Source organism: Chelonia mydas, chromosome 2 (genome assembly GCF_015237465.2).
Source record: "Chelonia mydas isolate rCheMyd1 chromosome 2, rCheMyd1.pri.v2, whole genome shotgun sequence".
Classification (NCBI taxonomy): Eukaryota; Metazoa; Chordata; order Testudines; family Cheloniidae; genus Chelonia; species Chelonia mydas.
This window is the reverse complement of record NC_057850.1, coordinates 41,034,266-41,047,660: the sequence shown is the minus strand read 5'-3', so window position 1 is coordinate 41,047,660 and position 13,395 is coordinate 41,034,266.

Below are 13,395 nucleotides of genomic sequence, written 5' to 3'. Positions count from 1 at the left end.
AGTTTTGCTTGCACAGAGCCTGAAGAACTGGGCTCATTACTGGGAAGAAAATAAGGAAAGGAAAATAAGATGAATACCTTAAACATCCTCCTAGTAAGGAAGACCATTAGACCATGGAACAAGTTTCCTAAGGGATGCACCATTTCTTGATGCTCAAACCATGATCATGAAAGTATTTTAAAAATGAAACTAGATTGGATAAAGCAGTAGAAATTATACCATAAGGAAAAGTCCTACCCTAGCAGGATAAACGACTACATCTTTACTGCACCTGAAGTCTTTGGTTCTCTAAGAAGAATCGAGTTAAAATGGTGATGATTAAATAGTTTGGGTTTTGACTACAATTATTCATCATATACTAAAGGAACTTTAAAAGATCCTACCTCATTGCTGCTCAGGTGGGATTATATTTAGCAAATATGAGAGTTATCATTTGGGTGGAAAATGTATGGGAGATTGAAAGATTGAGATTTCAGAGACAACAATTTGCCTGTGTCTGGGGCCAAAAAGGTCTGAGTGTGTGGAAAAAATAAATTTTATTGTTATACCAATAAGTCAGAGGAAGGGGAGAGAAAGCCACTAATGTAAAGACATGGGTTTGGAAAATAAAATGAAAAATTCCTTTTTCTTTTACTGGGATCTGGCTTTTATGTTGTCGTAAAAAGGATCTGGATACTACAGATGGTTTTATGTAGAACCACAGCGTGATGGCTTTCATGTTGCTTGGGAAGAATTAAATTACATTTTAAAATCTAAATTTCCAGTCTACAGTTTTGTGGCAAACATAATTTATGAATAAACTTTTGCTGTAGATTTAACAAATGTTCTAGGCAAGGAATGAATAGAAGATGCCGTGCTGCACATATAAATTTACAGATGTATGATATCTTGACTGATATGCAGAGGAATACTACCCTGTTCAGAATAAAAAAAAGTGAGATTAAAATAATCATACTGACATCCCAACTCTAGGTGCCACTGGGACAGAATTATTCTTCCAAATGAAGGCTCCTGTTCTGATGCCCCAGACAGTATTATGAACATTTCATTAGTAGGTTCCAAAGTAGTAAAAGGTCTTCTCCAAAGCCAATTGGGATCTTTCCATTGACTTCAATGAGTTTTGGACCCAGCCTTTACCACAGGACTTTATTGAAAAGCTTGCCACTGCTGTAGAGAACAGAAGGGCATTTTCAAAAGTGCCTTTAATTAACAAGCTTGGGGGGACATTTTAGTGGGAGACTCAAACAGCAGCAGATCTTCATTGAACAGCCTGTCTGTCTGCATGCATGATTGCTATTATTTTTATTTACTATTACTATAGCTCCCCGCAAAGCAATAAGTGCCACTTTTAAAAGTGCCTGATGTACTGAGCACAGTAGGAGAATCCAAAGCAGCAACACCAGGTTTCCCTTTTAGTCTGTAAAAAGAAAAGGAGGACTTGTGGCACCTTGGAGACTAACAAATTTATTTGAGCATAAGCTTTTGTGAACTACAGCTCACTTCATCGGATGCATGCAGTGGAAAATACAGTGGGGAGATTTTATATACACAGAGAACATGAAACAATGGATGTTACCATACACGCTGTAATGAGAGTGATCAGGTAAGGTGAGCTATTACCAGCAGGAGAGAAAAAAAACCTTTTGTAGTGATAATCAAGGTGGGCCATTTCCAGCAGTTGACAAGAACGTGTGAGGAACGGGGAGGGGGGGCCGGCAGGGGAGAGAGGGGGGAAAATCAATGGGGAAATAGTTTTACTTTGTGTAATGACACTGGATACAATTAACTTAAGCTTGAATAAAGACTGGGATTGGATGTGTCATTACACAAAGTAAAACTATTTCCCCATGTTTATCTCCCCCACCCCCCACTGTTCCTCACATGTTCTTGTCAATTGCTGGAAATGGCCCACCTTGATTATCACTACAAAAGGTTTTTTTTCTCTCCTGCTGGTAATAGCTCACCTTACCTGATCACTCTCATTACAGTGTGTATGGTAACACCCATTGTTTCATGTTCTCTGTGTATATAAAATCTCCCCACTGTATTTTCCACTGCATGCGTCCGATGAAGTGAGCTGTAGCTCACAAAAGCTTATGCTCAAATAAATTTATTAGTTTCTAAGGTGCCACAAGTCCTCCCTTTCTTTTTGTGGATACAGACTAACACGGCTTCTACTCTGAAACCTTTTAGTTTGTCAGTGTTTATTTAGAAAGTATAAGCAATTTTACACATCATTACTACACAAGTGTCACAGATTCTACTGAGTGTCCCTCCCTAACCACCCACTGGAACGGCTGTGAGTGAATCCATACCTCTGTGCTCTGAATCCCCAGGGTGTTTCAAGCTCTACAACCTGACTGGAGTCCAGTCTCAGGGTCCCTAGGCACACTCGCAGGGCACAGGCTTTCTATCTGGCACCCCCCGCTTTGAGAATTGGAAACCACTGTCCAGCTGCCTTGCCCCTCTGGGTGCAGTGCTGACCCTTCAGACTGCCCTGTACTTAAAACACCCCTCTCCCAGAACTCACACCCCAAAGGTGTGAAGCTTCTGGTTTTCCATTCATCTCTCTCAGAGGCACACACTAGTTGTGGAGGATATCACACACATCACTTTATACATGCACTTAATCATGTAAAGCACAGGAGAGTACAGATCATACAAAACAATAAACATCTGATGCTGCAAACATCCCTCACTTTCTAGCTCATCCTTCCCATAGGAGTCCTTGGGGAACCATCGGGGTCCAGGTAGGCAGAATGTCCCCTCCTCATACAGGCTGTTGCATGCTGGCTGGTCTCTGCACCTCATGGAGCCTGTGATGGTATAAGGGAGACCATTCCCCCGGGGGGTCAGAGGCTGGCAGCTGGCTGGCTTATTAACTCTGCCTGCTGCACCTAGGGGAAAAGACCTGCAACTTAACTGGCTGATCCTCAAAAAAGAAGGCAGCAGGAAAAGGAGAAGGGAGCTTCAATACCTGACAGAAAACTGAGGGGCTAGTGGCTGTGTGTGTCTGATAAACTGCAGCAGGCGCAACTGTTCTAAGACACAGAGGGGCAGAAGGGGGACTGTGGGAAGTCCTGTTATCACTGAGATAAGAGCCAGGAAATTTTGGGTTGATGAACTTCTGGATGGTGTGAGAGAAAGGCTTGGGGAAAGGACAGCTTAACCTGTGTGGACACTGAGGGAAGAGTCTGTGAAGCTTTGGTCTTGGTAAGATGGCTTGAAATAAAAGGGGGGTAAAACTCACAACAACTAATCCTGCTGGAAACTGCCTTCCCTGGATTCTGTGAGAGGGCTCCAGACAGAATTTCCCCAGGGAAGGAGCAGGCTCAGCAAGAGCCAACTTGGGGCCTGCAGGAGGAGAGTGCTGTAAGACAGCCCCCAATCCTTTACAGAGCCCCCTATCCAGCTTCTGTGATCTTGCTCTCTCCTGCCGCACGCCTTTCTGTGTGGCTCACCTGTTCCTGTGTGATTTGCTATTTAAACCCTGGCTTCCTTTTTTCTGTCTTTTTGGTAACTTTTCACTGATCCTGCCTCTTTCCCCCTCAGCCCCCTCTTTCAGGTGAGTTAGGTTAAAATTGGTTTTCTAAGGATTCAGTTAGCTCACGAAAGCTTATGCTCAAATAAATTGGTTAGTCTCTAAGGTGCCACAGGTTCTCCTTTTCAGTTCACCCATTGTTCAGGTGTTTGCACCTGAATAGGGATGCCGAGTCCTAAGCGCCATCCCCCCATTGTATCTCTGTCTGGTGTGTATGTGCTACAGAATTTGTCAGCAATGCTTGATCCCCAGACATATCCTCACAACACAACAGATTTTCATGACACAACTTCACAATATCAATCAGAATTCATGAGTTGTACAGATACAGACCCATCACAACAGGTAGCAAACAAATGTGCTCACTGCCATTACAACAGTTAATGTTCCCCTTCTTGTTTGAGAGTCATCATCATGCAATGACAGAGCTGAGCTGACCTATTAGGACAGGTATTCCCATGTTAGAGAATAAACCTTCTCACACCAGTGAGGGCATGTTGCTTCTGGAGAATGTCTAACACTGGGGGAAATAATTCTGTTTTTTCTCACTAACAGCACCAAGAGGTATTCACTGAACAGCCTTGTCCCCCCTCCATACAGCACCGAGCGTCACTTTCTCCAGTGCCCTTACAAAAAAAGAACACGTGAGCAATGCACAGTTAAGGAAAGATACAGAGTTCCACCTAAAATGTGGACGTAAATTACTTCTGCAATGTTAGACCTAAAGGGCCAATATCCCTGCTAGTGTAAACAGGTGCAATATCCCAGAGGGATCTTTAGTGGAAATAGACCTTTGTAGTGTCAGAGAGTCTCACTGTGATTTTTGTAGAGTCCTTGGCATCACCTGTAGTGCCCCTTTTTTGTTTTGTTTTTCTCCATTCTCTGCACTCTGTTTTGATGTGCTCAGGAGGGAGGCAGCCATTTTACATGTGACTTTTGTATGGGTTGTCATTCTGGTCCAGTGTGTTATAAACACGCAAGATGCCCGCATTAGTGGGGTCAGGAGCAAAGGGGTGGTGGGTGCTGGGATGGATCGATTCATCACAGCAAGGGTTTAGAAAGGAAACTAGTAGTGGTCAGAGCTGAATTGGGTTTGTTACCTCAGGTGAGGCTGTGTTTCAGTAATGGCAGCTTGAGGCTCACACAGACTCTGCAACACACTGGCTTTCTCATGTGGCCATTTCAGACTTCAGACTGTGAGCTGCCTGCCCTTCTGGGCCTTTCTCCACCTCTGGCAGCAGAGTAAGAGCAAACGGAGAAGCAACTCAGAGATCTCCACCCTACCTACCGGCAGTGGAAACTGAGAGGGAGGCAGACTGAATCCTTCCTTGCAAGTTGGAGAAACAGCCCCGCCTATGAAATAGCAACCTTTCCCTCTCGAGGTGGCTGTGGAGCCAAGAGAATTATGCTGGGAAGAGAGAAGCCCTTGTGACACTGAGGAGAGGTTTATGTTGGACTCAGCTATTAGACTGGGGTTGTTTTCTCTATATATAGTATTAAGGCATCTGTGTTCTATTACAAACGAAGGAAAACCCTTCATACTTAGTGGCTGGCTTGTTAAATGTACTGGGTGTGCTGGCTTATATCAGTCAGCCAGGCCTCTTTTTAACTGTAGAATTGTCTTTGATACTGGTGTGATGGTTTTATGGAATAGATTATCTTTGTGAGCCAGAGGCTGACCCTGGTAGGTGATTCAGGTGCTTACTTGCCTTAGTGCCAGCCTGGGGCAGGGGTTTAACTTGGTGGGTTTAGTTTGGGGGGATTTGGATTTACACTTGGATACTGGGTGTCAAGATGATGGTGAGGTTTTGAGTAAAGGACGAATTCTGCACCTGTGGGAGGTGCACGTTGTACACTGAGGATTAGTCACCTTAAAGGGAGAAGACAAGATTGCAGGATAGGAATTGCTGATCCAGCCCTCAAAAGGGAAGGTGCGGGCATGTCCTAAACCCTAATATACAAACAGAGTCCTGGATTAATACTCCCACTTGCCTTCCCTCAAGAGGCAGTGAATATCAAAGACTGGTGTCACTCTTATTTATGATTGCTAGGATTTGTATATGAAAGGCTGGCCAATACAGAATCCTCCTTTCCTGCTCATTCTTTCCCAGATTCACCTTGTTCATTTCATTCCCAGCTCCTAGATCTGCACAGAAGAAATATGGCGTGCTGGGGAAACCTTTAGAGCCCATGACGGGATGGAATAAAGTCCTCTGGAGAAAACGGGCATGACGTAGCCCCTTAGAGTTTTCTGGCTGCACACCCACCTTGCAGGACTACTCACAGACCAGTCACAAATAGGTGACCCTGGTGGTGTATGCAGCGTGCACTTCTCCTCACTTTCATTTTATTTTTATATTCAGATTCTTTTGTCTATAACCCATAAGTGATGAGAGAACGGGATTAGACCAGGAATATAAACATATTTTAAAAAGTGTGGCTACCCCATGAATGACACTGAAGAAGATCAGAAAAATATATCCTAAACCAATAGGTAGGAGCCTAGAACATCTCACCATACAGCTTCCTTTGGGAAATCTCCATGGAGTTCTCCAGTCATCCCATGGAATAGGCTACAGGGTTGGCTCCCGAGCCTTAAGGTTCCTAGGGGATAAGCAGGAGCATCTGCACCTGTGCCTCCACACTGACAGTGGGTCTCTGGTAGATGCCTCCATTGCTGCTAGAAGCCAGGCTGCAATAGGCTGAGGAAGCCTCCAGTGCTCCACCCTTATAGGAGTATCCCTGCTGCCTGGGGTGGGGCATGAGGTCACCCAAATGGTAACACCACATCTGGTTCTATCATATTTTTCCCTGGGTTCCACAGGTTTGATAGAAGGATGGTGGACAACATATTCCTCCCTGCAGGCTCCACTGTTGGCCTGCCCCAGTCAGCCCACCTGCCCCCTTCCTCCACATAGAGCTTTGGACCCTGGAGAGCCCTCTGTATGGTGCAGCATAAAGGAGGGATGCTGCTACTAACGCAACTGGGGTGCTCCGCTGTGGCTGGGGGTGATCTGAGCACCCATCAAGCCCTTTGCTACTAAGCATTGGAACAAGATTTTGTGACAGGTCACCAATGGAGAAATAATGTTGGACTCTGCCTTTAGTTAGACTGCAAAAATGCCCAGATTGTGGGACTTCAGTAAAAGGGAAGGGTTACCTTAGGGAATATCTAATGAGATTAATGGATAAAAAGTGACTTAGACCATAAAATAGCTGTGCAGATGCAAATTAGGGGTATGTGAGTCACACAGGTGTACCAGCTGCACCTTTGTGTCTCACCAGCCAAACCAGGCCCCTAGGGGACACATCAGACACTATTCTGGGTAATTGTTTCTGACATTAATGCTTAACATAGGTCAAAACCTCCCCCTGCCTTTTTGAAAAATAGGCTTAATAATTATTAACTTCAGTCTGGCTTAGCAGAAAACAAAAGTTAACTATAACCTTGATTTCCCAATAAACAATCAATTATTCAATCCCCTTTCTGAATGTCTGCCATGATTGCATTTTTATTTGCTTGAGAAATACTGGGTCTGATGCATCACTGCCTTACTCCAGCTGTACAACAGTGTAACCCTACTGGAATCAGTAGAATTACACAGGTGTAAAACTGGAATAATGCATTGGGAAATCAAGGTCACAGGGTAAAATCCTGGCCCCACTGAAGTCCCTGCAGATTTTGTCTTTTCAGTGGTGGGAACAAAGATTTCACGCATAGTCTTTTCCTCTGTGAATTTGCCGTCATGTTGATTTAGCTGTAACTAAACTGATCTTTTTATGACAGGTTTCAGAGTAGAAGCCGTGTTAGTCTGTATTCACAAAAAGAAAAGGAGTACTTGTGGCACCTTAGAGACTAACGCATTTATTTGAGCATAAGCTTTCCGATGAAGTGAGCTGTAGCTCACGAAAGCTTATGCTCAAATAAATGTGTTAGTCTCTAAGATGCCACAAATACTCCTTTTCTTTTTGATCTTTTTATGATGCAGTCTGCAGTGCTTATCACTGCCTTAAGGGTTAGAGTGGCATATATCTGGATACCCCTGAGAAAGCTGCATTCTGCCACACAATCACCATCCTCTCCTAAGCCTTGAAGCCAAAGCACCGTGTGAATTGTAGCCTTACTTCTGCACGTGAGGCTTCTAAATTACATTTTGTCAGCCTGCTAACAAAGCAAGATATGAGACCATTAAAATAAGCATTAGTTATATAAGTGTTCATGAATGTCTAAATATTAATGGCTTCACCTAATGGAAGTGCTCTAAATAATCCTCTTTAGCTTTTGTAGCTTAATCTGTATTCATATTTTATCCTCTAGTTACATTTAAATGGCATGTTTCTTCTGATAAGCAAGAGATTGTGAATAACGCTTACTGAAATTACAGCATTCTTGACTGTGGCATTGAAAGACAAGAATGATACTACAACATTCACAGGACTATTGTCTTGGACATTTTTAATTGCAAGTCAACCCCAAAACCTGCAACAATTTAAATAAAAAATGCAAACATCACTCGACCCATCTCCCTCCTTTGTATATTGTCTGCAGAGTGGTCTACAATCCTAGCCCACTTGCATTATAAATGTTTACCTCATAACATTCTAGTGGACAGTGTTTTATCGATTTCTAACATTTACCAAATAAATACTGTTTAAATAATGTTGAAGTTCTGAGATTCAGCAATAAAACCCAGGAATTAAAAGCTTACATGCTGTTCCTAACTAGCTGCCACAGTCCACAAGTACTTGACTATGTCAATGAATTGCAGAGTTTGAGACAAGGACACACTGATACATACCATGGGTGTTGCAAAACCAGCTACAGAATCCAAGATAGTTATTAACATTTTTATTTGTTTACAAGGGTATCCATGATGTACCAAATCAGTGTTTCTCAATGACTAGTCTGTGTACTGGTGCCAGTCCTTGAGATTTCCCTGACACAGTTTAGGAAGGTAGCAAGCCGGTCCCTGGTATCAAAAAGGTTGGGAAACACTGAACTAGATGATTTCCAAACATAAAAGAAGGCACAATTCATGCCCTAAAAAGCTTACAATCTAAAAGACACATGGGCAATTGGCAGGGAAATGGGGGTACAATATGTACATGTATATATAAAGAGGTCAAGGTGGTGGTTGACCATGTCATGGTAACAGATGTTTAACAATTGTGTTTTTAGTATAAAATACCATATAAATACATAGATTATCACTAAGTACAAACAACCTCTCTGTAATCATCTGAGCTCTCCATTTCCCAGTGAACACATTTAAAACCTCAGTTGCTTAGCTATTAAAAAACCCACAATTCTAACTAGAATATGGCATTCATTTGTCAAATTTTGAAATATGCTTTGTAAACTGTTACACGGTTCCTTTTATTTAGACTTGTGTCACTTTACAAAATTATTTTTTTGTTTTCTTTTGGGAAAGTGATTTAAATACACCACCACCAACTAGAGTGTTCACTCTGTGAGCACTGATTTAGCATAGTTCACTTCTTAGTAAATGCTTGTGGCCATGGCGTTTATAAAGAAACTTGTACAATCTAATCCAGACCACCATGAAAGATGTTTCTATATAACTACAGCCAACCAAGAAAGAGCTCTTTTTATAAATCAAATACAATTACGTTCATGGGCAAACAAAGGGTGTGGCATAAATACATCTCTTTGGGTTGAAGTGCAATCTGAGGCTATGTCTACACTATGGAATTAGGTCGAATTTATAGAAGTCAGTTTTGTAGAAAGCGTTTTATACAGTCAATTGCGTGTGTCCCCACACAAATGCTTTAAGTGCATTTGGTCGGCATTTAGTCAGCGGAGTGCGTCCACAGTACCGAGGCAACCGTCGACTTCCAGAGTGTTGCACTGTGGGTAGCTATCCCACAGTTCCCGCAGTCTCCGCCACCCATTTGAATGATGGGTAGAAATCCCAATGCCTGATGGGGCAAAAACATTGTCGCGGGTGGTTCTGGGTACATACCGTCAGGCCCCCACTTCCTTCCCTCCCTCCCTCCATGAAAGCAATGGCAGACAATCGTTTCGCGCCTTTTTTCCTGGGTTACCCATGCAGACACCATACCACGGCAAGGATGGAGCCCACTTAGCTCACCGTCACCGTATGTCTCCTGGGTGCTGGCACACGTGGTACTGCATTGCTACACAGCAGCAGCTCATTGCCTTTTGGCAGCAGACAGTTCAGTATGACTGGTAGCCATCATCGCCATACTCCAAGGTGGTCTTTTAGCCGACCTCGGTGAGGTCAGTCAGGGGCGCCTGGGCAAACATGAGAGTGACTCAGCCAGGTCAGTTCCCTTTTAAGTTTCGTCTCATGGCAATTCAGTCCTGCCAGCAGTCCTACTAATGAGCAGCCAGGAGACAACGATGGCCAGCAGTCATACTGTACCATCTTCTGCCAAGCACCCAGGAGAAGACAATGGCTAGCAGTCGTACTGCACCATCTGCTGCCAGCAAGATGTATAAAGAGAGATGAAGTGGATCAAAACAAGAAATAGACCAGATTTGTTTTGTATTCATTTTCTCCTCCCTTCCTCCCTCCCTCCATGAAATCAACAGCCTTCTAAACCCAGGGTTTTGCGTTCTATCCTTGAGGGGGCCATTCTGTTTCTCCTTGATGCAAAGCCACCCCCTTTGTTGATTTTAATTCCCTGTAAGCCAACCCCGTAAGCCATGTTGTCAGTCGCCTCTCCCTCCGTCAGAGCAATGGCAGACAATCGTTTCATGCCTTTTTTCAGTGCAGACGCCATAGCACTGGGAACATGGAGCCTGCTCAGATCACTGTGGCAATTATGAGCACTATAAACACCACGCACGTTATCAAGGCAGGATATGCAGAACCATAACCTGCAAGAAAAGTGAAACCAGGCCAGGAGGAAGCGACTGCAGCACAGGTGATGAGAGTGTTGAGGACATGGACATAGACTTCTCACAAAGTACGGGCCCCTGCAGTGTGCACATCATGGTGTCAATTGGGCAGGTTCATGGTGTGGAATGCCGATTCTGTTCCTGGGAAACAAGCACAGACTGGTGGGACCGCATAGTGTTGCAGGTCTGGGACGATTCCCAGTGGCTGCGAAACTTTTGCATGCATAAGGGCACTTTCATGGAACTTTGTGACTTGCTTTCCCCTGCCCTGAAGTGCAAGAATACCAAGATGAGAGCAGCCCTCACAGTTGAGAAGTGAGTGGTGATAACCCTATGGAAGCTTGCAACGCCAGACAGCTACCGGTCAGTCGGGAATCAATTTGGAGTGGGCAAGTCTACTGTGGGGGCTGCTGTGATGCAAGTAGCCAACGCTATCACTGAGCTGCTGATATCAAGGATAGTGACCCTGGGAAATGTGCAGGTCATAGTGGATGGCTTTGCTGCAATGGGATTCCCTAACTGTGGTGAGGCAATAGCAGAACCCATATCTCTATCTTGGCACCGAAGCACCAAGGCAGCGACTACATAAACTGCAAGGGGTACTTTTCAATGGGGCTGCAAGCACTGGTGGATCACAAGAGACATTTCACCAACATCAACGTGGGATGGCCGGGAAAGGTGCAAGACGCTCGCATCTTCAGGAACTCTGGTCTGTTTCAACAACTGCAGCAAGGAACTTACTTTCCAGACCAGAAAATAACTGGTTGGGAATGTTGAAATGCCTATAGTTATCCTTGGGGACCCAGACTACCCCTTAATGCCATGGCTCATGAAGCCATATGCAGGCACCCTGGACAGTAGTCAGCCTGTTCAACTACAGGCTGAGCAAGTGCAGAATGGTGGTAGAATGTGCATTTGGGTGTTTAAAAGCACGCTGGTGCAGTTTACTGACTTGGTTAGACCTCAGTGAAACCAATATTCCCATTGTTAATACTGCTTGCTATGCAGTCCACAATATCTGTGAGAGTAAGGGGAAGATGTTTATGGTGGGGTGGGAGGTTGAGGCAAATCGCCTGGCCACTGATTATGTGGAGCCAGACACCAGGGCGGTTAGAAGAGTACAGGAGAGTGCGGTGCACATCAGAGAAGCTTTGAAAACCAGTTTCAGGAATGGCCAGGCTACAGTGTGAAAGTTCTGTTTGTTTCTCCTTGACGGAAACCGCCTCCCCACCCCCCACCCCGGGTTCACTCTACTTTCCTGTAAGCTAAGCACCCTTCCCTCCCCCCTTCGATCACCACTTGCAGAGGCAATAAAGTCATTGTTGCTTCACATTCATGCATTCTTTATTTATTCATAACACAAATAGGGGGCTAACTGCCAAGGTAGGCCAGAAGGGGTGGTGGAGGAGGGGAAGGACAAGGCCACACAGCACTTTAAAACTTTAAAACTTATTGAATGCCAGCCTTCTGTTCCTTGGGCAATCCTGTGGGGTGGAGAGGCCGGAGGCCCCCTCAGCACGTTCTTGGGCATCTGGTTGAGGAGGCTATGGAACTTGGGGAGAAGGGCAGTTGGTTACACAGGGGCTGTAGCGGCAGTCTGTGCTCCTGCTGCCTTTCCTGCAGCTCAACCATATGCTGGAGCATATGAGTTTGATCCTCCAGCAGCCTGAGCATTAACTCCTGCCTTCTTTCAGCAAGCTGACGCCACCTACCATCTTCAGCCCGCCACCTCTCCTCGCGCTCATATTGTGTTTTCCTGCACTCTGAGATTGTCTGCCTCCACGTATTTTTCTGTGCTCTGTCAGTGTGGGAGGACAGCATGAGCTAAGAGAACATTTAATCACGAGTGCGTTTTTCTCGCCTTCTAATCTTCACTAGCCTCTGGGAAGGAGAAACATATGCAGCTGGTGGAGGAAAAATAAAAGGGAGAGTAATAGTTAAAAAGACACATTTTATAGAACAATGGGTACACTCTTTCATGGTAAACCTTGCTGTTAACATTACATAGAATAGCACATGTGCTTTCATTACAAGGTCACATTTTGCCTCTTATTGAGGGTATGCCGGTTTCGTGTGAGAGATCACTCACGCAGGGCCGGGCAGCAGAATTCGGCCTGCAGGAAGTCATGGTAAGCCACAGTCTTTTGGATTCTTTAACCTTCATAACATGTGGGTTTCAAACAGCAGTGCCCTCATTTCCCATACAAAGTAGCCATTGGGTTGGCCATTAAAAATGGGCTGGCAATTTAAAAGGAGGGGTTGCGGTTTCCGGGTTCACATGCAGCAGAAACCTAACTAACCCCCCCCACACACACACACACGCACACACACACATACCCAGTTCTCTAGGATGATGGCTTCACCCTTCCCCCCCACCACGTGGCTAACAGCGGGGAAGATTTCTGTTCAGCCAGAGGCAAACAGCCCAGCAGGAACGGGCACCTCTGAATGTCAGCTTACTAAAACCACCCTATTTCAACCAGGTGACCATGGATGATATCACTCTCCTGATGGTATCACAGAGAGATAAAGAATGGATGTTGTTTGAATGCCAGCAAACACCGGGACCATACGCTGCAATGCTTTGTTCTGCAATGATTCCCGACTATGTGCTACTGGCCTGGAGTGGTAAAGTGTCCAACCATGGAGGACGGAATAAGGCTGCCCTCTTTTGCAAAGGCTTTGGGAGTACATCCAGGAGACCTTTATGGAGATGTCCCTGGAGGATTTCCCCTCCATCCCCAGACACGTTCACAGACTTTTCCAGTAGCTGTACTGGCTGCGAATGCCAGGGCAAATTAATCATTAAACATGCTTGCTTTTAAACCATGTATAATATTTACAAAGGTACACTCACCAGAGGTCCCTTCTCCCCCTTCAAGGTCCAAGAGCCTGCCTTGGGTTGGTTCGGGGGATATTGGGTCCAGGGTGATAAACAGATCCTGGCTGTTGGGGAAACGGTTTCTCT